At 34.0% G+C, this 26,611-nt stretch overlaps 1 pseudogene across 1 annotated transcript in view; it reads right to left on the bottom strand.

Moving 5' to 3' along the window:
- Positions 1-25,207, bottom strand: part of LOC149771164 (dynein axonemal heavy chain 2-like) — a 31,098-nt pseudogene extending 5,891 nt beyond the window's left edge. Inside the window, exons 1-7 of the transcript XR_016418401.1 lie at positions 24,975-25,207; positions 21,336-21,460; positions 17,273-17,621; positions 13,191-13,355; positions 7,074-7,312; positions 5,598-5,789; positions 2,747-2,884 (exon numbers count right to left, since the gene is read on the bottom strand). The product of XR_016418401.1 is annotated as a dynein axonemal heavy chain 2-like (transcript). The remainder of the gene's footprint in view (positions 1-2,746; positions 2,885-5,597; positions 5,790-7,073; positions 7,313-13,190; positions 13,356-17,272; positions 17,622-21,335; positions 21,461-24,974) is intronic.
- Between the last annotated feature and the right edge of the window lie 1,404 nt (positions 25,208-26,611).

Below are 26,611 nucleotides of genomic sequence, written 5' to 3'. Positions count from 1 at the left end.
GACACAACAGAGATTTAAATAAGGAACAATTCTGAGGAAGTCAAATCAATTTGAAACTATATTTGTAACACAACAGAGCTGTAAAAAGAAACAAGTTGTGGAAGTCAAATCAACTTGGTACTATATTTGTGTCTGTAAAACATATAGGACCCCAATGCACACAAAACAGTCCAAGTCCAGAAAATTCAAAAACCCTATAAAGCTGTAAAAAAAATCCTTTAAGAGGTACAAAACTGAAAATAGATAATATATCTTTGCACATATATATTATATATTCATCTTTTTCAACATTAATTATCATTGTTGTCATTGTGCGGTATTTCACCATATTGCATAACATGTGTACAACATGCAACCGAATTCATAGTATTTTGGACATGTGACTAATTAATTGTATTTTTGTTTGTAATTTTTATGCATATAGTTATGCATTCCTTCTAAATTAACTGAAATAAACCTATTCACTTGTTTCCTTTTCATTATTTGATAAATACTTGTTTCCCATGTTGCAATTTTAAATAATCCACATGCATATTAGTTATGATATGGGAATGTTCCTTTCATATTGCTCTTGAAGACACAAACACAGGCATTTGTTGTAACAGATAATACTATTTTTTCTTCATGTGTTATACAGGGAGATAAATGTATTTATTGTATAATCACTCTTACTTAAAAAAAGGATGAATATTTGATAAATATGTTCTTACAAATGAATAGGCAAATACAAATTTTTTTCTCAGTGATACTAAATTCATGCAGAAATAAACTCGTTTTTATTTTCCTATACAAATATAGTAACCTATAAATGTGAAACCTGAGTCAGCCAGATTCATTGTATTCATTACATCAACACTGAAACAGGTAAAATGGAATACAAACAAAAATCAGCTTGAATGCAGATCAAATGCAAAAGGAATGCAAATTGAATGAGGACTGCAATGTGAAGAAAAGAGAGAGTGCAAATTAATAATGCACAATGATAAATAAAAACAAAACATAAATCCATGCCATGAATGGAATTGAAAATATATCTGACAGTTGCCTGGGCTGCTGATAAATCTCTATTGAAGAAAGCCATTTGGCATAATAATCAGAGACCGGATTCTTCATATTGGCAGACAGTTTCCCATTAATTGCAAGCCATGCTATTGTTCTAAAAACTGCCATTGACGTAATGACTCAGTGAATTTGCATATATATAGTTTTTATATTGATGAAACTAAAGGACAGACATTACTAATTATATGGAAAAATGGGAACCAGCCTGGAAATGGGTGAACATAAAAGAGTATATATGGGTTAGGCTGGCCAGGATAAGTTAATAATGTAAGTTAATGTAATATATGAAAAAGAATCTTTTGAGAGCTTATTCTAGTTGTAAGTGAAGAAAATAACAGAGACATTGTTTTATTGATGGAATTTCAGTCCTTTAACAGTCTTGAGTTTGGAGAACTCAGTACTAAATTCAGAACCTGACTCTTTGGTGTGGAATTGAAAAGCACATGTTTTAAACTTTAAACACATGCAGATCCAGAAAATGCTGCAGCTCATATCATTTCCTCTACACTGAATTTGACATCCAGGTTTCATCTATGCTGATAAATATAGGTTTGGTCATGAGCACTCAAAACGTTTAAGCTATTTAATTTTGAATATCATGGTGTTTGCATGGGTTCACTATGGTAACTAAATTAGTACCGTGAGTCATAAAATATGAATAAAACTTGCTCACAAATACTCTACTTGATTTTTACATTTACTGCAGTTGTGGTTAGAATTTTAATGTAAACTCAATGTTGTCTTTTTAAATGTATGCACCTTCTACTTTATTAAAGAACACGTTTAATACATTTAAATATAATAAGAAAGTAATAATTATCTGTATTTAATTTAATTGTAGATGAAAATCATGTCCCTGGGTAAATGCATTCCAAATTGACACAACTGAAAGGAAATAATGAATGGAGGCAATAAACACAAACTCAAGAATCTTTTGGAGACCATGAAGCGACAAACAAGATGCAAATGTGAACAGAATGCAAATGAAATGCTGAATAAAAACAAATGAAATGCAGATTCTGTAACATTACCATATTTAGTGTCGGTAACAAGGTTTCATAAAATAGGTATATATATATATATATACATATATATATATATATATATATATATATATATAGAGAGAGAGAGAGAGAGAGAGAGAGAGAGAGAGAGCGAGAGAGACGGAGAGAGGTTTTGCTAAGATATTAAATTCACCAGCTTCATGCAGTTTTTGTGTAATTATGCTTTAAAACCAATTCATCAACAACAAAAAAAGTCAGAAAGAAAATCTAATACAACTTCCAATATCACTTGAAATGCACACAAGCTAACCAAATCATTTACATGTACTTATGGATACAAACATGCCAATACAATTCATGAGACTTTTGCATAACCATATCCTAACAAGATTTATAGCATGGCTGTATGCTTGGACAGGACAAAATCAACATGTTTCCACTCTATGCTGTTGGGCATTACAAATCTAACCTTGTCATAGATCATGTTTCTACTGTATGCTTTTGGGCATTAATAAATCTAACCTTGTCATAGATCATGTTTCTATTGTATGCTGTTGGGCATTAATAAATCTAACCTTGTCATAGATCATGTTTCTACTGTATACTGTTGGGCATTAAAAATATAACCTTGTCATAGATCATGTTTCTACTGTATGCTGTTGGGCATTCATAAATCTAACCTTGCCATAGATTCCCTTCCAAGCTTCACAGCATTCAATACAGTCATTCAGTGACTTTATGCAAGACTCACAATGTCCATCAAATATCTTGTTCAGGTTGATCTCTTTACACAAGCGTCGGATAATTTGATTACTAAGCTGAAACATATACATATTAAGTGGTATTGATTTCATAGTGCTGAAGTGTTTCAAGGTAAATGACTTGCTAATAGATAGGAATAAAAAGAAGTAACTACCCTTTGAATCACAGAAAGATCTAAAAAATATTATCCTGACAATCCAAAAGTCACTGGAATATACCTCAAAAGATAAGTCATAAGCTGTACTCTGATAAACTGATAGAATAAACCAAGACTAGACCTAGTAGTAATTAATGCAATGTAATGGACCTGTTTATATTTGCTTGACAGTTTATTAAACTTAATAACTTCTGTTAGAAACCACAGTCCAAAGATGGGCAATTACTGTTCTAACTCAAGTGACATTTACTTGATCACGAGTGCAAGGTTTTTGTGAGCAAAACTTTAACTCTAAACTCTAATTATGCCAGCTACAAATTATTCCAAATAAGCTTATCAGATTCCATTTTTCAGTGTCAAGTATCTTTTTCTAAATGTGCTTACAAAGCATTTTTGTCCAAAGTCCAAGTCCCAAATGTTCAAAAATGTGTACAAAATGGAAAGATAAGCTCACAGTAAACACAACCTAATCATGTCTTGGAAACCATTTTATGTAACTACCGTATTTTATGTTATTTTTCATGCACGAAAAAATTATTAATTTCAGGGAATGAAAAATTATATGCAAAATAAATAATTATCATTTGGTGGTAGTGACCATGTATGAAAAATAAAGGGATCGTATTTGAACAAGTTCTATGGAACACATGCTATTGGACAATCTAACGGTACAACTGTACAAAGTAAACTTATATTTTCTGTCTCTTTCTGCTCTCAACTTAAGAGTCTAATTACAACAAAAATAAAAGTACTCCACGATTTTTGCTGTTACAAGTGAGCGAAAGAGAGAGAAAGAGAAGTATGTCTCAGTGTACAAGCTCGTCTGCATTTAGAGCATGTGTAGTTGCAACTTGTCATTTAACATTAACAATAAACTCACTATCAAATGCAATAGAAAACCAAACGTGAAATCACATTTTAGTTAATGCTTGTGACCGAACGTGCGTAGTTGTATGAGAGAGAGAGAGAGAGAGAGAGAGAGAGATGTAGAAAACTTTGTCAAAGTAGAAGGCTGTATTTATTCAGGGTGTTTTTTTATTGATACCATTTGCAAAGAGGAAAATAAGAGTGTTACCTGACGATTGTGATGATCCTCATGTATTACGACCCTACAATATTCCATTATCAATAAACACAGCTAAATCAACAATTCATTCTTGTTTTAATTACGATGTACATTGTCACAACAACCACATGGATATGCAGTGTTATTTACATGGTAATTAAAAATGCTTAGCATTTGGGTTATTCCAGCTAAAACCAGATAGAATGCAAGAATCGACAGATGAGGTCAAATCAGCGAGACTGCCTAGTAGGAAATGAGGTTCTCTTTAGGGAAATGAAAATCTGTCACTGTGTTATTGAAGCTGTTGTCCATACAGCAGATGTTATAAGGACAAGCGATCATACGCATTACTTGTTATTCGAACTCGCCAATAAAAATAATAGTGGGATATATCATAGAATAGATTTGCAATAAAATGTTAATTATATCCAAGTCAACACAGAACAAGTACTTAAAAGATAGTTTATGTATATATCCGAATGAATTTAATGGAACCCGTGACTTTCATATTTATGACAGAAAATGACTAGGTTTTTATATTTCATGTTTATATGACTATAATGAAACAATAAGACTAGTTGGCTAATGGTCAGTAGTCTTCACTTTAGTGTGTACTGAGATGTAATTTGTGTTGTAGAAGAAAACATAAAATGTCTTCCGAACTAATTTTCGTATGCACCTGGTGTTTTGTTATGGTGACAGACTTAATATGGAAAACTAATTAACGATAATATTTAAAGGTATGGTCTGTGAAGTCCTTTGTCCATTTGTTTATAAACACCAGTATATATTGTAATGACAAAAAAAGAGCTTATACACATGGGTTCCTGGAGGATTTTTTTTTGCGGGGGGGGGGGTCAGTCACGGCCAGGAGAGTTAGTATAGAAAGCAGTCTGAAACTAAAGCTAATATTTACTAAACATTTTGAACAGAATCTTGTAACATATTTTCAGCTTCATTTGCATGATTAAACTTGTCGGGGGGGGGGGGGGGGGCACGTGACCCCATTGACTTATGCTGCAGATGCCCATGCTTATGCATCATTGTAGATTCTCACCAGAAATTAATTATTAAAATTGATAAAAACAAAATGGAAATATGATATTTTCGATCTTTTTCCAAACGTAAACCTTTCTTAGTAGAAATTATTTGTCCGATAATTTAATGTATTTTTGTCAAAAGATACAAAGTGATATGTACGAGAAATTATGATACATTTAAGTAATTATTTTGATAATTGGATTCTGTACAAAAAAATTAAAGGGTACGAAAAAATACATGAAATAGAGTATATATCAACAGTAGTCTTGTTTGACTTGATAAAACTTAGCAAACATGTCCTGGAACCCACTTCATGTACGTAAATATCAATTGCTGCCTTATCTAACTCAATACAATTAGCTATGTTGCTTACAAATAAGTGTGATGGGCATCCAGATGTTAAAGGTATAGTACAAAACCAGGAGTAATCTACTTTGCTTTTATATGTCATTTTCACTTAATCTTTAAAAACTTGATAAGATATATTAAATGGGTTGATAAGTACCTTCTTGAGGATTCCAGTAAGCCTCTCCCTAGATCTGTAGAATTCCGAGTTGACCCAGATCATTCGGATAAGGAGCAAGATTTTGGGGATCATATTTTGAATGTCCTTTGGTTTGGCATCTGCCAGCTCATAGCAGGGATCCTTAAGGACCATTAGAAACTTTAGGTTGCTCTCAGCTTGGCGAGAGCCTTCCTCTAATGGAACAGTAATGTAAGCAATTAGCTTTGTTGATACGCTTCTCTTTTAAGTAAACATCTGCATGACCCTGTACATTCTCTAACTTTGCTGATTTGACCATGCATGTGAAACAGAGTGAAAAATATGGTTGTCTTAAAGGGAGAAAAAAAGCATCATATTGATTATAAAAGCACCATCAGTTTCAAATGATATGTTTATATATTAAAAATTGAAAATGTTTAGGTACATTAAATTGTAACTTTTCTTTTGCTGATTTCATCAATTTGCAGTTCAGAAATTGTCTGAACATACAACCTAAACTCATTTTCAGACCACCAAAATTAGAGACCATACATAAAGCTGTTTATTATTGCAGTAATCTGGCACATACACAGAGATACAAATTAAAAATAATAAACCACTTCATTTGTGTGTGTCCAGTTTTCATTTCAAATGAAGTAAATATAAGTTCAAAATTCATAAAATTGGAGCATAATTGCAATTTTTGTGCTCTGAACGTTTTGCAGCTACTGGGCCTCAGTCACAAAAGTTACAACGATAAAACCGAGATATATATATATATATATATATATATATATATATATATATATATATATATATATATATATATATATATATATATATATATATATACATGGGTCTGGTTCTATGCAGTTTGTTAGAAGTAATTAGTAAAAAAAACACAGAACCTTATTTGCCAGTGTATAATGCAGCTGCAGATAATCGTCTATGTTGTTTGCCACTGGACCTGACCTACATGTAAGAATATGTGGTAATCCAAGCCTTAATCTGGTGTTAGCTGTTGTCGCCAGTAACAATTCGAAATAAACTAGGACAAAACAAAACACACCACAACTTTTGCTCAAGAAATCTACTTCTCTTTCTGTCTTGTTTTGACTGCAGTTTGTACCAGTACATAGTTCGTACAGCCCTGGAGAGTAATTTTGTCTAGGTATTTTCAAAGACTTTTGAAAGTGCTGAAGGAATATTCTGTCTTTCAGAAAGGAACCCTCCATAATTATGCTACTTTGTGAGCTGACCATTCTGAGCCATTTAATCTGCCTACTTTAAGTTATTAAATTCAGAAAGTTACACATATTTTGTTAGTTTTACAATTTTGTATTCTCTTAAATCAATCCAAAGAGTTTGAATTTTTCAACAAATTCAAGTACTTTTTAATAATGAAACGTAAAACATTATTTAAGGTGTTTTTACACAACCCATCAAATTCAAAGTTGTCTCATGGTTTTATGAACCATTCAAAGCTGGAAACTTTACCTTAATTTGGCTGGCCAACTTTTTGAAGGGAGCAACATAAGATGACTTGGCCAAGTCCAGAATTTGTTCTATCTACTTAACCCCAGATTTGTCAAGCTGAGTGCTAATTCCAGACAAATCTGCACAGCGATTCTTCCAAATTTCGATCTCGTCAAGAGGACTAGAGTTCTCTGGCATCTCAAATGCATCTTGCGTACTGAGAACCGCTTTGATTTGTCTAGCCCAGTAAATCATGGCAGCTGAAAAGACAAGTTTTCTCGGAACATGAGATTACAATTTGGAATTTGTAAATTTCTTGTATGAATTTACTTAAAAAGTACATGATAATTCACAACATCAGCTTTTCCGCTAAATTCAATAACTCAGCCATTGTCACAAAGAATAAATGATTATGACTCATTGCTGTAGATATATGACTGATTTGGTGAAAAATTATCACAAACAATAAATTGAACACTTAAATACAATATTTCTTCTTCACCAGAACAGACAACTTTATCAGACTGACAAAGCTGATGAATTCATTGAGGATCAGTCTGAACAAGGTCATACATGTCACTTATTACCCTCGTTCCCAATTCTTTACTGTTTACTCGATGTCATCATCCTTCTAATCCATGGTGCTATTTTGATTTTAGGGAGAACACCGGGCCTGGAATTAAAACACATTATTCCATATACACAGCTTTTTTCCCCTTGACATTTTTTGGTCAAAAATCACAGTTCTAATAAAACAAAAGCTTTAAAACTCCACATGTTGACTTTATGGGAACAAAGTGTTCTGATGTAAACAGTTTCATGTAAATTAAATGAACTTCCATAATTTTAAAGATATTTGTATCAAATATTAGTGTCATTTCTTAGTCTTGAAATATTTTCTAATTCAAGGCCTGGACTGATGTCCCACTCCTTATCAATTACTCTTGTATGAATTCAAGGTCTGATGTCCTCTTCTCATCGATTACTCTACAATAAATTCAAGGCTTGCTGTCCCTATCCTTATTGATTACTCTATTATGACTTCAAGGCTTGCTGTCCCTCTACTTTTGATTACTCTTTTATGAATCCAAAGTCTGGAGTGATGTCCCTGTCATCATTGATTACTGTACTATCAATCCTAGGGCTGGATGTCCCCCTCCCTAATTATTACTCTATTATGAATTGAAGGTCTGTTGTCCATCCCCTCAATGATTACTCTATTATGAATTCATGGCCTGATGTCCCTTTCCTTATTGATTACTCTATTATGAATTAAAAGCCTGGATTGATGTCCCTCTTCTCATTGATTACTCCATTATGAATCAAAGGCCTGGAGTGATGTCCCTATCATTATTGATTACTTTATAATGACTCCAAGGCCTGGATGTCCCTCTCTATAACAGTTACTCTTTTATGAATTCAAGGACTGATGTCCATCTACCGACCTATTATGATATTATGATTTCAAGGCCTGGACTGATGTCCCTCTCCCTATGTATTATACTATTATGAATTCATGGCCTGGACTGATGTCCCTTTCCCTATCGAGAATACTAATATGAATTCAAAGCCTGGACTGATGCCATTCTCCCTATCTATTATACTATTATGAATTCATGGCCTGGATTGATGTCTCTCTCCCTATCTCAGAGGTATTCGAAACGCTTAATTACACGCATTTGGATGCCAATTTTAGATCTGGGATGCAGAAAATCACTGAGGTGGGAGTCCTCCGTACGCATGTAATAGGTGTGCGGCAAAATTCACAGTCTTGCCAGTCCTGCTACAGCCACCTGCTTTGTGGGAAAATGCGTTGATCAATTAGTTGACATGTGCAATGTCATTTACAACTACATAAAAAAGAACATGAAGCAATATCTTGGCAAGTTCAAAGCCTCTGACTGATGGCCGGGTGGGAAAATGTATGTATATTTACAGTGATTGAATTCATAGACAGAAAGACCCAGAGATGTACATGTGGTAATTTATAAAAGTACATCCAATAAACAACTTTAGCTTTTGTTGTTGTGTTCATTTCTGAATTTAGCAGAATAAGCCGTGCACGTGACCTCAGAATCAAGACATGTTGAGACTTAGACAAAATGCCATTTGTAAATTTAGATATTAAGAGTATTTTGGGGTTAAATGGCAAACTTACGAAGATTACAATGAGATTCAGAAGAATGCTAAAGCTGCTAGAATTGATAGTTCGGATGGGACAGTAGCTAAGTGAAAGAAAGTGTGTGATGCCTAGCTTAGTGCTTGCAATAAGTCCTTACTTGGAGTGACAAAATTCAGTCTCACTCTGATGGACAAACAAGAGCTATGTCTGTGTTATAAAGAAAGTAGAAATTAAACTCAATGGCAACCAATAGTTCTTCTAATTTCAACAGTTTTTATGGGAGGGCCAGGGGTCACGCTACAAGATGAAGTGGATGACTAAGTCGCCTAAAAATGTACACTTTGCCATCTTATGTAAGAAAAGCAAAAATGACTTCGCCCTGTGATTATTTAAGAGGTACATTAACTGACCATACTTTTTTAAAATGACCCTCTCCTTAGCCCAATTAGTGTTAGTGTTGTAGCAAAATGTATTCATCAAGACATCACTAGCTAGGCCTAGTTTTGATAACAATTACGTTGACAAACAAACTCTTGCCCATTCACAAGCATATGTTTTGATAGCTGATTGACCATTTACCCTTTCGAGGAAGGTAGCAACTATACATTTCCTGCATGATATCCTTTGATGATAAAACATTCAAACGTGTGTCTTAAGATCAGAATTGGTAATCTGGATATATACTAACTGCCTTTTGTGCACAATTTTGTCATAAAATTAGTTTGAAACTGTACGTGAACCAGTAGGCCTAACGGGAAATTATGGCAGACTTCGCTAATTTTGCGATGTACTAGTTTATTAGATTGTCTGTTTTCGTAAATCATTGGGCAAATATATTCAGAAAAATATACAAATCATTGAAAACAAAGCCTAGATATTATTTCATTAAAGATTTAACTTTAAAATGCAGATTATGTAGGTTAGAAATGCATGGGGCAATGCTATGTTGTGGAATTCGCAAGATACACTTTAAGTTCTAAGTTGTTTTCTGACTTTACACGTATTTCTAAAAATGCATAAAAATGCAGCAAAGCAGATACTATTTAACCATTGCCTAAAATTACTGTAAGTACATAGAAAAATAAATAAACCATACATTTTCAATCGTGGACTGTTGTAATGAAGGTATATTAAAGTGAGTGATTATATTAGGAAAACCTCTATATCTAATAATAGATGCACTCACATCTGTGTTGATTCTGTAGGAAAGAAGGGACTGCAACTTTTGATGGTTTTACTCCTAAATTTACCAAAATGGAAGTCCTGGACTCCTAGTTTTAAAATCCTAGCAAGACCTCTGTATATATTATACGATAATGAATTCAAGGCCTGGACCGATCTCATTCTCTCTATTATTCTATTATGAATTCCAGGCCTGGACTGATGTCCCTTTCCCTATTTATTGTACTGTTTTGAATTCAAAGTCTCAACTGATTTCCCTCTCCCTATTTATTATTCTACTATAAAATTAAAAATCTGATGTCTCTCTACCTATCTATTGCATTATGATAAATGGAATGTTGTCCCGGGTCACCGAGTGGCCGAGTGGTCTAAAGTGCTCACCGTTCCGGATAACTGCCATCTCACCTCTGTCTGCGTTGGTTTGAGTCCAAGGCTCGGCTAGCATGGGTACGTGGGAAAGCTTGCCAGTAGCTTTTGGTGGGTCGGTGGTTCTTCCCTGGTATTTATACCAGGGTTCTTCCTCCGCCAGCTATATTGGCCGCCATGTATAGCCTATATTGTGCTGAAAAATGGCATTGAACCCAAGAACAACAACAACAACTGATGTCCCTCTCCCTATCTATTACGGTCACATAGTTATATAAATTCTTTTATTTTATTAAATATATGTACTCAGGTTTCATTTCTGTGTACAACGATACCAGAGGGTAATTTATGTACATGAATATTGTACAATATTTGGAAACAGTGCGTTCAGTTCATCCTATACTGCATGTGTCAAGTGCTTTCGATGCGAAGAACCGGATACTTCCAGTGCAAAGATGATGTACGAAAGCATCGTCTGTGTTTAAATGTCTTGCTGTAAGACTAAATCTACACATTATGGAATGTCTTGTCAGTGAGCAGTCTACTATAAGGACTTGCACATCTTCAGCTGTAGAGGTATGTTAATTATTTATTAATTTCTTGTGTATAAGTTACAACTATTGTACTACCACGTATATTTTTGTATAGTGTCTATGTATCTGCAGCTTATGTAGCATAATGCAAATATTTTCTGTTCTTGTTTGTGAATTAACAAGAGATTTATATTAGCAATATAAAGTTGCATTTTTAAGAAATGTTTAGTACCATAGGATTCTTATCGGGCATGGGTAGGTTGACTTCTGAAACCATGCATTGCTTTTTAATTATTGTGCTGATAATGTAATCTGTATAGCTTACCGTATATAACGTAATTACATTTTATCATATATGCCTGTGTCATTCATAGTACATGGTGTTAGATGTATTTTCAGCTGATTGGAGTCACAGCTCTAGAGGGATCGGAGTCAAAGGGGTACCAGTTGTAGAGCTGATTGAAGTTGACATGGTACCAGCTGTAGAGCTAACCAAAGAAGTTGACCAAAGCAACCATAAAGCTGAGTGAACAGTGTTGCTGATCAAGTAGCAGGCGATTGGGAGTTACTGACTGATTGGTGGCCGCTGATTCCTTGCTTTGCCAAGGAACGGAATGGTTGTTGGTGACTACCTGGCACCACATCATTTGAACATGCAGATGGCTGGCATTGCTTATTGAACTCCATGTAAAATCTGTGAGGAAGGATATAGACAGTATGCAGTTTGCATTACTATAAAAAAAAAAAATTGCTTGATTAACAAGTGTGACTGGTAGCCATGTGCGCTGGTGATGGAGTGTGTAAGTCCATACATGTAATATTTTAGCCATGTGCTAATTTGGGGGTTTGCAATACCTAGTGTTTTGGGATTTTAAAGATATTTTGCTTATCTGTCTTTTGTTTTCATCATTTTACAATTTGAGTAAAGTACCTCATTTTCATTATTTGAATGAATGCATTTTACTATATGAGTAAAGCACCATATTTTTGATTATTTGAGGTAAACACATTATTCTTTTCATCGTGTGAAATTGCTGTGACTCATTCACCTTTGATGAATTATTATTTTCATGTGGATGATGTTAATTTGTCCAATATTAAGATCTTATACACGCACATATTAATCATAATTTTTTTCTCATTCAAGTCATTTTTCATTAAACATTGTATTTGTATCCCCATCAAAAGTGTTCTGTTGCAAATCCGAAATCCAATCCAGTTATCTTGTTACAATTACTCTATAATGATTTCAAGGCCAGGACAGATGTCCATCTCCCTATATATCATTATATTAAGAATTCAAGGTTTAAAGTCCTGAGTCTCTCTGTCTATTAAACTATTATGAATTAAAGGCCTGGAATGATATCCCTGTCTATTACTCTATAATGAATTAAATGCATGGACTGGTTTCCATCTCATTAACTATTACTCTAGAAGTACTTACGATTTTTGTAATCATTTAAAGTGTTTTTTTTTTCTCTCACTTTTTTACCATGATGTTCTGATGTTCTAGCTAGTTAAATAAAGATAACTTGTTACATGGTTTACATGTTTGTTCAATTTTTTTTTTATAGTAATGCAAACTGCATACTGTCTATATCCTTCCTCACAGATTTTACATGGAGTTCAATAAGCAATGCCAGCCATCTGCATGTTCAAATGATGTGGTGCACTTAGATCTTGCAGAATTCTCAAAGTGTGTATGTCTAATAAAATTTGTATATAATGGTTTTTTTCCATAAAAATATAAGTGTATAAATTATTTGTTGTCAGCAAAATTTTGAATTAACTATATTGACCTGGCTTATAAGAATCTTAAACTACTGAATGTTTCCCAAAAGCTTGAGGACTTAACTTGTTACATATACTTAATATATAGAAAAACAGAACTGACTGGAAAATAACCACCTGAATTGATTAAAGAATAAAACTTATTTTCCAACCTCTGAACCAAATCTTTATTCTTGGCAGATTCCTCAGCGGGAACTTTCATTCCCTCTGTTGGAATGTACAGGACTGTCTTTCCTTCTAGCTTCCACCGTGTGTCTGTCAAGTTGGCCAGAAATGTGTGCAATTGTGCAGAGAAATCATTCTTAATACCTGAAAATCTGTTCAAGGATAATTTTTTTTTTTTTAAGTGCATGATTTAACAAAATCGAGCCAAATGTTTATTAAAAGGACCCTCATACTGAGTGTTTATACAGCACAAAAATGAATTATGTTATAAATGTTGGAGTAGAAAAATAATTTCTCACGGCTAATGTAAAGACAATAAGAAAGAATAGTTTCGTACAAGGCATTTCTGTACAGAAATTAGGTTTAAGTATCCAGAAGGGAACCGATGGGGAGTCTCTCCTAAAATGTAGTTGGGCTGGTTACTCTCACTACTGTTGTAGTTCACCTTAACCTGGTTTACCAATTTAAAGTCATCAACAGTCTATGAGATTTCATAAAATTTGGAACTGAAGTCCTAATGTAAAAAATACCACTAATGGTTGTGAATTGCCGGTTTTAGAACTTCATGGTGGTTTTATATGTGAAAGCCTACTTCAGGAAAGGAAACAAAATAAAACAATTAGCTGGACCTGAAGTTAAATGCATCTCTTTACAACCCACAAATGCTATAATTGAGTTGAAGTTAGAATTGGATGATACAGTAACTAGGCAGGGATGGGTTTTGGGACGAATTTAAAATTTAACAAGAAAATTAAATATCATGGGGCACAAATTGAAACTGGAAGGACATTTAATCACACCATACATCCCACAAGTTCACATAATCATCCAAACCATAATCAGGTTGAAGTTCTCACCTGACAATAGATAGAGAAGATATATGAGATGTACAGTCCAATAATTCACATCATGACCCTACTGTCATCAAAGCTTAACAAATAACAGGTGATAAATAGTTTAATGAAATTGCCCTGTAGTTAGGAATAGATCTGACAAGCTCTTATCTCACTGAGGTAAGAAAAAAAGACGTTCCTATCATTTTTGGGTAATATTGTTTTTAACAAAGATTTCGGAGCTATACATGAATATGAGATAGAGACAGGTGATACATATAAAGCAAAGACCATAAAGGGTCTGCTGCAGTTTATCATATTTTAAACAGATATAATTTATGCTTTCACGCATTCCTGGATTAAGTGTATGATAGCTAGACTTAAACTGGAAATTTGCCATCGTATACATAGATGACATTTAACTTTTACTTCGTCATTTGATGATTGATGTATTTCAAAGATTATGTGATGCCAAACTTGATCTCAAACCTTCAAATGTCGTTTCACACTACCTGAAATGATATACATGTAATCAGATCACAAAGTTTGGAATGATCGGGTTAATGTAGATCAACAGTATGTTAAAGTTGTCTAACAATTCCCCACACCAAAACCTGCTGACCAAAACCTACTGAACATTTTAGATCATTTGTTTGACTATGTAGTTGCTATCACAGAGTTCATAATGGAACTGCAAAACAGCACAACCATTAGATCAACTATTTTAGTAAAATGAGTAAAATTTGAATGAGTAGAAGATACATTGGCACCAGTCCAAATTGATCCTGAATTTGTAAAGCATTAAATCTTTACATAGAGGCAAACGCCATAGCTCAGATGGTAGAGCATGAGACTCATTATTCACTGGTGAAATAATCCATATCTGCCCAGCCCAGACTGGTTTAGCTATTTCAGTTTGCGTTTGTAAAGTTACTTAGCTCCCATATCCCCAGCAGGATAAAACCAATGATGTATAATAATAATAATAATAATAATAATAATAATAATAATAATAATCATAATAATAATAATAATAATAATAATGAGGACTTTGTATAACGCCTAATCTTCAGAAGCTCTAAGCGCTTTACAACATTAGACAACACCTATAAGATAAAAAAGATATAATGAAATGATTCCAAAAACAAACACCAGGAAATTAGAAATATTTGCCAAAAAAACATGCTGAGAATATTTAAGGTAGGAAACATTATTAGGTCTTTATGTTTGTTCTTGCAGTCGAAATAAGTGAGTTTTGAGAGCCCTCTTGAATGTGATCACTGTGTCTTTGTGTCTAAGTTCAGTGGGCACTTCATTCTACATTGATGAGCCCTGGTATGCAAAAGAACGCTGTCCATATGACCTTGTATTCATAGCGGGAATAATGAGTATCAGAAGAGGAGCATAAGTATATTGCTGGTAGTTAAACATAGGTGACGTCAGAGAGGTATGTCGGACTAGAGTCCGACAGTGACACGTTGCACAGAGAACAAATTTTGTGTTTGATTCTGGATCAAATGGATAGTCAGTGTAAGGTACAGAGCAGCGGGGAGGTGTGCTCTGATCATGGTACTCTAAGTAGGATCCGAGCAGCTGTGTTTTTAACTTTTTGAAGTTTCTGGAGCAGATATTGAGATGAACCAGACAGAATTGAGTTACAATAGTCCAGTCTTGAGAATGCTAAAGAACATACAAGTGTTTTAGTGGCATCAACTGAAAGATATTTGCGAATTGAGCTGATGCGTCTCAGATCAAGATATGCAGCCTTGCATATGTTCATGATATGTTGGTGCAATGTGAGAGCAGTACTGTCCAGAGTAACACCTAGGTTTCATATTGATTGTATGAATTAAATGTTGGTTTTGCTGATATTTATTGTTTGAGGTAAAGGATGTGAATGAGAAAGTCTTTGTGTTGTGATCATAATGCCCTCAGTTTTAGCATCATTCACCTGCAACATGTTACATGACATCCATGAGTTCACATCAGAAATACACCTCTCTACACCTTGGATGGTAGCATCAACTTCAGTTGGGTGGCTAGATTTGTATTTTTGGGTGTCATCAGCATACAATTGGTGAGACACTGGATGATGATCTATGACACTTGCTAGCGACTGAGTGTACAGAATGAAGAGAATAGGTGCAAGAACAGACCCCTGTGGAACACCACAACATAGATCAACTGGGCTGGAATATATTCCATTTGCAGATACAATTTGTGTCCTGTTGACCAAGTAGGACTTGAACCACAGTAAGGCTGTATCACGAATGCCAAATACGTGCTGGAGACGGTGAAGTAATATATCATGGTCTATTGTGTCAAATGCTACAGACAAATCAAGGAGGGTGATGACTGTAATATGTTCGCTATCCAACGCTGAGAGAATGTCATTAACTACTTTTAGAAGAGTAGTTTCAGTACTGTGGCAAGGCGATATGCAGATTGTACATTGCTAAAAAGACTGTCTGAATTTAGATGAGATACACGCTGGGGTAAACAACCTTTTCTAAGATTTTTATATGAATGGGAGATTATGAACTGGGCCGTAGTTCTTTAAATCGTTATGGTCTAGTGTTGGTTTCTTCAGCAGAGGCTTTACAAGTTACATTCTGCTTAGAGAAATGTCTCAGGACAATATAATTTGTTATAGGGAAGTCAGAGAATGAAGGAAAAGAAAGGGTTGTAGCTCATGGATATAAGGGTAGAGCACTCTATAATACTGAAAACAATTGGTATACTACTGATTTAGAGGGTTTCGACAGTGAACAATTCTTAATTTCTATGAAACTGGTTGTACAAAAAAACAATTTGCATGATTTAAGGTGTTAGTAATGATGTAAAGAGTTGGATTCCAGTAACTAAATGCCAACTCTGAAATGTGTGCACCACTACAATGATTTATTTCTATGTCTTAGTTTGGGGTGTACGACATTCTTTATCACCCAAAACAAAAAATATTTGACGCTGACATCCATAAATATTGCCACAATTATATCTGAAACTGAACTCTGTTTTAAGTTGAATGCCATAAACATGGCCACATATGTCCGGAACTAAACTCAGTTTCAAATTGGTGCAGTACTCTCACGTCACAGCAAAAAAAGATATGAGTGGATACAAGATATAGCATATAACAGAGTGAAATACACTTTTTAAGCGCATTTCACTTCTTTATATACTGTTGTCAAATATAAATAATCAAATGGATTGTATTTGTAAGGATACTGTCTGGCCAAGAGGTGTTTTCAAAGAAAATGGGAGCAAAAATCCCTGACATAACTCTCAACAAACTCTCAATGTGCATCCCCTTCACTGTGCCATAATGGACAGCTTTCAAGAAGTTCTCAGTAGTAATTTCCTTCACTTGCTCATCACGGATGAAGAAAGTTAACTGGTCAACTATAAAGGGAGGAATGGAATGTTCAATTACAAATCCACGATATGGGTCACTGTAAGCCATTATCAATCTACTTCCTGAATCTCCAAGAAATCTTCTGATGGCATCATCATGCATGTCCTTCCATTGTTCTTCCTTGAAATTCTCCACCATCACTCTCATCCTGATCATCTCAAGCTGAAATATCAAAAACAGTTCCGTATGAACTGATGAATTCAGGTTGGGGAGGTGCGATGTCCTCAATTATTTTGCAAGTTTATGGATTTACAGGTTTTACATCAAAAATCAATCCAAAAATTAAGGTACTTTACCCAACGTTGACAAGAAAATTTCTAATTTTGAAGAATAGAAAGATAATACTAAGAAGGTTTACTATCTTATTAAACAATTAACAAAACAGACTAAAACATTTGGTCTTTATATATTTTTTAAGTTTACAAACCCCAAATTTAGTTCAGTATTATACAAAGTCCAAAATATTAAATCCTTCTTCAAAAGGCATCAAAACAAATCATTGTAACTAAGACTTTGATAAAAGTAGACAAAAAGCGAAAAGTGGCTGAATAGGGTTGGTAACTGCAGATTGGAATGCATTATCTACTTTAGCTAATGACATATTTCAAGTTTCGACATTGGGAAAATGATGATGAGAATGCATTAAGCTGTTTTACTGAATAAATAGGCCTACAGTACAAGTCATGAATCATATAGGAATTCACCAATGACTGTTTCAGTAATGGGTGTCAATATTTAGAATTTGATTCTACATTTAAGAGGCAAGTATTCATTTCATTTAGATTCGTATACATCCATATTCCTTTGGAAGGTCATTATTTAGATGCTCAGAGAGGTGCATAAGGCAAAATCAATGTTAAAGTACATAGACATTTTTGGATGAATTGAACCTAAGGGTGTGATCCAGTACAATCTGGATTGAATGTTGCATGCTGTGATGTCACCATAAAAGTTACGCAAATTAATAAACACAGTCAAGGATTGTGACGATTCCACTTGATGAGCTCCTATTTTGACCCAAGTTTAGTACATGGACACCATTGTAACAGTTCACAGCGATAGATAATTTTCATCTGAAAGTTTCTAGGTGACAGCTAAAGTGCAGAGCATTCAATAATCTGGATTGAATAGACTTTCGTTAAAGAAATGTTGTATTTAATTTAAAAAGAGCAAATGCACATACATGATCAGTGTGACCTGTCCTACAGCTGAGTAACTGTAATGCCATGCTAAACCCATTTGTATTAAATAAAGTGACAAAACAAGTTCAGCTGTCATTTGGTGAATACTGTATTGTCTCTTTGCTTTCAGATACTTATTGTTCCAAAATAATTATTCCCAATATTGTTTTAAAATAATCTGATTTATGTATTTATGTTTTATGGTGCAACAGTACTGAAGTTCAGAAATGATAGGACAAGACAGAAAGAAGGTTTTTCCATGAAGTGAAGGAATGGCTTGTTTGTCATTGCAAATCTCGTCAACAAGTTAAGAGTCAACTGCCGATAATTGGCAGAACCATGCCTCACTATTCATTTTGGTGCTGACATTGCTACAATGAATACTGTTTGTTTACTAAATTGTAAAGAACAAATTGTAAAAGAACACTAAAAAGATATGCCAGCAATTATGACAAGAAAAAACCCTGCTAAAATCAAAGTCTTCATTTTTATGATTTTGTTAAACATATCCATTATGAGTAATGCAAAAGCCTGTGATAGAACACAATCATCGGATTAGGCCAGATCAGGAGATTTTGCAAAATTTTGTCAGGAGTTTTGAGTTCAATATCCTGAATATGCCATCTTTTCTTTCAACAGCCACTGTTGAAAACAAAAAGGCCCATACATGATATTAGTCTAATATTTGTACCAAATTTCAAAGAGGTTTTGGAGTTTTGACAAGGAAATTAAAGTGTGGATAATGGGTTCATGAATGGTTGATGAATATACAGAAAAGTAGACATTAACATACAATTCTGAAAAATTAAGAACTGTGAATAACACCAGGCACATCTGACAACTTGTTTAATATGTCTACAAAAGATCATTGAGATATCTTGAATAGTTTTGGAGTAATATTCTGGAAATTAGAGCATGACTGATGGAAGAATGGATGTACAGACAAATGGATAAAAATTTTAAACATGATAATAAATACTGACTTTATGAATACCAAAAGGCACATCTTGACTACTAGACTAAAACGTCGAATTTGTTCACTGTGTCACTGAGATATTTTAAATTATTTCGAAGATTTGCCATGGAACGGAGAATGAAGATAAATGGATGGATGGATGAATAGAAAATGGACCAAAACATAAATATGATGACCCTAGAGAGCTGTTAATAGCAAAGAGGACTATCAATCCGAAATTTCATAGCTATACCTAAAATGGTTTGAGAGTTATGCTCATAAATATAGCTATAGGCAATGGATGCATCAATGGATAGAAAAACAAGCAAATAAAATAAGAAATAATGAAATTGATTTGTGAACAAGAAATGGCACATTTGGACCACTAGTCAAATAAGTATACCAAGTTTTACAGAGATACCTAGAATGGTCTGAGAACTATGCTTTTGAAAGTAACTGTTCATGGACAGACATTGTTGTTGTTGTTGTTGTATGGTTTAACGCCATTTTTCAGCACACGATAGGCTTTACATGGCGGCCAGTGTTAATGGTGGAGGAAGAACCCGGGAAAAGCCAGGAAAGAACCACCGACCCTCGAGAAGCTAATGACAATCTTTCTCACATACCTACATTGGCCAAATCCGAGACTCGAACCTACGCAGACTGGACAGACATACAAACAGGCTAAAAACAGAGCAATAAACAGACACAATGATACCTGTATCCTCCCATCATAACATATAAATAAAACAAGCCTGGTACAAAACTGATCTTTATTTGTAGTGCTTTGTATAAACGTAACAAATTTAAAAGTATATGAATATAATTATATTTGGATTTAGTGATATTCACGTTGTGACCCAAGGTTGTACAAGCTGGAATTGGTTCAATGGTTACGCTGGTAATATGACATTTTACTCTCCCACCTGCTACCAAAATTCACTGGCTGATTTCTTCAACTATCTTAAAGCTACATGCGCTATTTATCTTATCATATCTGTTTTCCTTTTTAATCAATGACAAACTCTGGGACCAATTCAAGTTATATTTATTCAAACTGTCATTGACAGCAGATGATGGTAGGAGATTAGAACATTGTAGATTCTTTACTTTTCATATGTTAAGTTGTGTTTTCTAATATGCCTGCATTTTCTTGTGGACTGCAAAATTAGACAAAAGTAGGCTAATATTGTCTGTTTTTCTTTCATCACAAACATGTAAAATGATGATTATTTCACTTTTTAGTCTGATATCATATGTGTGGATTTGTCTGGCTGAATGGGCTTAGATTTTGTTTTCATTTGTTTGTTTTCAGATAGCGAATGAAATATTTTTAAGTTTTTCAGACAGCAAACATTATACTTTACCATCTGAAAACAAACAGAAAATAGAGTAACACATATTTAACTAATATTTAACACAATAATCACAGTATGAAATAAATAATGTTTTCATAACATTTATGTAACATTTGTGCATGTCTCAAGTCACTTGGAGGCTAAAATCTATCATAAAGGATAGTGTACTGGGTGATTGAGGAATCAGAGCATGTCATGGAACAAACTTTTGACATGTAATCTTTTACTTTAATGTTTTTGCTGAATACAGCAATTAGTATAGAAAACAGGACTCTCAAAAACCTTTATACGGCTCTAAAATATTGCTGACACTCAATTAATCGTCATCATAAACGTGATAACTATGTCAGGCCATTCATCGGTGTGAGATGAAATCTCTTACCACAGTCATTTCAGGTTCCTTTGGTCCTTGTTCCTCTGGTTCTTCTTTTTCCCTTTCAGTTGTATCCCCTGTTCCATTGGCAGTTGGAGCAAGATCTGTAGCCCCATCCACTCCTGTACCATTGCCTGTGTATACATCACAAGCTAGAGCTATAAGCAATGGATGAATTAAAAGGGCCCTGTTTACAATAATTTGCTCTATCTGACCTTATGCAGAGGAAATTGTATTGATAAATCATAATTAGAAATAGCTGCAAATTTTAATAATTTAAAATTAGAATGTGAACTGACTGGTTCCAACTCATCAATATAATGGTGCATGATAAATTTGACTGAAATACAATATTCCATAAATGCCATGGACACTACTGCTTTCTGGAGAAGAAATCAGGGGTCATAGCTTGGTCAGTGTGGAATAATTCAATTTAAAAGTATTTGAAATCTCATCAGCATAAAGCTATATGACAACTTTTACTAATGCATCCAATAATCCTTGTTGAGACAATGCAATAGAAACATCAGAAGTACTGAGGCCTTAACTCCTTTAAGATATGTCATGTAATGTTAGAAAGAAAAACAAAATCAAGGTCTACTGATAACATTTTGTTAAAATCCATATCTCCTTTCTACAATTATCCTGCAAAAACCAAAGTTAGGAAGATGGTAAAGCAAAGACCAAAGTGCCACTAAATAATCTTGTGGAAAACTAAAATTAAATCACGTAAGGCCTCAACAGTACAGAATTGCATGCCAAATTTGATTGAAATCCAGGGATTTAACTCCTGTACATCATGTCATGGAATTCTGTAAACTAAAGTAAATCACAATCTCATCACTATACAGTTCTTTCGATATATAAATGCAGGCCAAATATTACTGAAATCCATCTGTTCTTGGTAAAAGTAACCTTCCTAAATGAGTGGATAGCAGATAACCAGTCACAACTCCATCAAATGAAGATACAGAAGGCTTGAAACTGAACTCTTTTATGAGGGTTATCAATATAAAACAGCAAACAAAACTTTGTTAAAATCCAGCAAAATTCTCTTGTGGGAAATAATTTGTTGACAGAAGGACAGACAGGCAGCTGTGATTATACCAGGGCCCTGCCCACTTTCTTGAGCAAAGTGTTGGTGTTATTTCGTTATTTCCACCAAAATTATTACAAGTCTTTTTCTTGCTGGCGTCTCAGATTTGAACTTATGATGGTCATAGAAATAGGGACTTATGTAATCAAATCCCTATTGACAATCATAAAGAAATGATTACTGATTTTATTTCCAGTTTTTAAGATAACTAAAGGACAATTTGTTTGGCACTACAATGAGATAAAGAACTAGTCTGAAAATTACCTGCATATTGACAACTTACCTTTGTGCAGTACAATTCATATTTTGTTAAGTACTATACTTGCATATAACAAATCCATGAATTTTAATATAAATCGCATGTTATAAACTTCATGTATGACTTAACCCCACTAGAAAACACAAATGACGTGTATTTTTATTAAAAAAATGGTAGTCTTTTTTTAAATCAATATGTGATTGTCAATTAACAATTCACTACAATTGTCGCAAGTAACAAATGACAAAAGCGTTTTACATAATGTAGGTACATGTACTTAAACTGGTCTAGATTTTGGTCAGCTGAAGACAGTATTATTTTGCCTGGCTTCACATGGGGATGATAAGGAATGAAAACTCGAAATTAAAAAAGTTTAACAAATGTCTTAGCAAGATATTTCTTTTTTCATGAAGCTGACAGCCATATATCAATGATTTGAAAAGACTGTAAACTTAATTTTGCATTTTATGCCACCGTTGGTAGCGACCGTAAGCATAATTTTTTCTCTATGAAATTTTTATGGCACAATAAATGTGTTCCAATCACTTCGCTTTTATTTAAGTTTGGTGCTGACTTCCTCTGATGAAAGGGTATTTGTTTTTATTGAAGATTGTAGGCTTTCTTTGATAAAGGTGCATGTGTGATTGCAATTACCACTAAAGGACAGTTTTAGAGGACCAAACAGAAGTCTGTTTCTTTTTGCAGCGGCAACATCAAATAATTGTAGACCATTGAATGAGACTGATTATGTTTTCGTTTGCTTAGTATTTATACAGAACTACTAGCGCTTCAAAGATGATCAGTTTTCTTTGAAATTTCAGCAACACTATTTATTTCTTGGCACATTTTAAAAACAAAAGAAATTAGCCATTGTTCTGTCAATTGTAGCCATTATTTTTACTGCCTTAAAAAAATTGTGGACCATTGAATGAGACTGATTATGTTTTCATTTGCCTAGTATTTATAAAGAACTACTAGCGCTTCAAAGGTGATCAGTTTTCTTTGAAATTTCAGCAACACTATTTATTTCTTGGCACATTGTAAAAACAAAAGAAATTACCCGTTGTTCGGTCAATTGTAGCAGTTACTTTTCCTGCCTTCAAAAGTTGGTTGGTTGTAGCTAGTCCCAGTAACACCGATATACCAACAAGTAGAGATTCATTTTTTGTGGATTTGTCTCTAGTGGCAGAATTATGCTGCCTTCCACACATTCATCAGAAATTTTAAAAAAAGGCTAACTGACAACGAATACACGTGTTCTGTTCTGACAGGAATTACAAAGAAAATGCCAGTACTCTGAAGGATGTTATTCAATGAATGAAGAGATGAGGAATTTTATTTACCATCCACGTACAGAGTTCAGTCAAAATAAATAAATTAGTTACTGGTGAGCAGCAGATATCCCATAAATATTTCATCCTAAAAATATATTATGAGAGAATGCCTTGTCCAATTGATCTCTGCTACCAGAAATGTTAAAAATAAAAATAAAAATGCTGAGATCCCACAGCATGCAGTACTCTGGCCAGATGTCAGAGTAAGCAGATTATGTTACAACAATGCAGCGTTAAAATGGTTTGTCAATATTAACAAAAAGTTTGTTTTATCTAACAATATATAAATTCCAGTGCATTTCATATCAGGTGTGTGGCTTCCTTTCATGATGGCTCTGAATTTCTTCAATCCAAACCGAAAGTTGTATATACAGGTTAAAGAGTCAATACTGTTGGGGAAAGGTTGCCAGATGGTATATTTTGTCACCAATAAGGAATATAAATTGCAATCTGCGACAATGGCGGAGCCCAGCGTGATCCCTGAATAAACAATAAGGTATTTTTTGTACTTTTAAGAAAAAATTTTTTTATCAAGTACAAGAAAAATACGTATGAAATTGCAGGAGCCACACCATGATCATGTTATATTAGAATTCATATATGATCTATGCCCCAAAAATAATAAGAAACTTTTTACATGTTACATTTCATACTTTTAAAAAAGATTTTGTTTTCGTGCCTAAGAAAAGTACATGTATCTGCAATTTAGGAAGCCATGCCACAACCGAGATATATATACATTTTTGTTTTAACGGAGCATGCTATAGTGGGGACACACTGTACACACACACACACACACACACACACACACACAATAAATCCATCCATCCATCCACTGAATCATCCATACTCATCCATCCATCCATCTGTACAGCTAAAGCATAGGAAAGCAGGTCACTAATATTCCATTAATTTGTAATCGGGATAGGTGTGCACATTTATTTTGATAGGAAACAAACCTGTTCCTAAGACCTGCTGATCTGAAATTCCATTTGCTGCACCATCATCAACCTCAACAGGAAGTGGCGTATTACTTTTTGATGCCTTTGGTGTTCCAGTTTTGGAACTTAGTGGCGTTCCTGTTTTTGATCCATTGGTTGATTCTCCTTTCGGGGTTCCTGACCTTGAACCCTTCTGTGACATATTTTAGGTCATCAAAACTTCTTAATCCTAGTTCTGTAAAATGTCAGGAAATGTATCTACATCAAATTATAAATTTAATTAAACATATAAACCGTCATTTATCAGGACTGACAAAACAAAACTTTTCTGTAATTTCATAAATATCTGATCACCCGTGTTTAAGGAAACTAAATTAGATTTGTAATTTGTATTGAACATACATTTCCATTGCATCCCCAAATAAAATCAAACATGTAAATTATAAAGGAAACAATGAAAAGGCGACCTGTGAAATTATTTAAAATTGGTGCAAAATTCTATTTACATGTAAACATATTAGAGGTCTCTCAAACTTTCTTTCCACTTATACAATGTAATTGTGCCAAAAAAGATTATGACTATAAACTCAATACTTTCAAATAGTGCAACAAAATGTTGATTAAGGTCTAAAATTATTCAAATTAGTTACATCCAGAAATTGTTAATATTTAACTAAATTGAAGACCATATTGTAGTAAGTTAAAGGAAAAACAATGTACAACTTTCATTGTCATAATGTACCTTCATTATAAAGATATACCATATATAATGCAGTCACACCATGAACACTTACACATTTTAAAAAATATGCCAATTTAATATAATCTCAACCTTTTACTGGTTTAAAGAATTATTCACCACACACAATATACTCACAGGTTGAGTTCAACTGCAAAGAACATGGACCATGATGTGTTGTCACATAAAGCGCTCTCTGTTACGGATCACTGCCATCTCACCTCTGTCTGCGTGGGCTCGAGTCTCATATCTGGTTAATGTAGGTATGTGAGAAAGCTTGCCAGTAGCTTCTCGAGGGTCGGTGGTTCTTTCAGGGGTTTTCCCGGTTTCTTCCTCCACCACTAATACTGGCCGCCATGTACAGCCTATCGTGCGCTGAAAAATGACATTAAACCCTACACCAGCAACAACAGCATCAGATGTCATGCAGCATTAGGAACTCATAAAACATTAACATTAACAGTGACAACAAATATGCTATCACTGAAAGTCCATGTTCACATAATCAAATGTGGATAAAGTCAGGTAAGTGGAGATATATTTGTCCAACTTTACAGCCAAACAAATATATTGTAGGTGACTATCTGGAGAATGTGACCAGCGATCACAAGTTTTACCCAAAATGTGCATTTGACACTAATATGAATGACCTCATCACAAAAGATGATATACACTCCACTGAACATGATGAAATTGACCCATTGTAAACATGAATATAAATCAAAGTAAAGAACATGTCACTAACTGCACTTTTATTTTGGAATGCCTACGATGAATGGAGTCTTTGTCTTTGTTTATAGCAAGTGATAATCATTTTCCAGATTTCATTGTCATTATTAAAGAACAGCGATTGCGATGACAATTATAACAACAATGGTATCTGCAAATCAGGCTTAAAGAGTGTGATGGTATATGT

This window comes from Sinohyriopsis cumingii, unplaced genomic scaffold (genome assembly GCF_028554795.1).
Source record: "Sinohyriopsis cumingii isolate HCF-2022 unplaced genomic scaffold, ASM2855479v2 utg002080l, whole genome shotgun sequence".
NCBI lineage: Eukaryota > Metazoa > Mollusca > Bivalvia > Unionida > Unionidae > Sinohyriopsis > Sinohyriopsis cumingii.
Note: the sequence above shows the minus strand (reverse complement) of the source record. Positions and strands in the feature narration are given on the sequence as shown.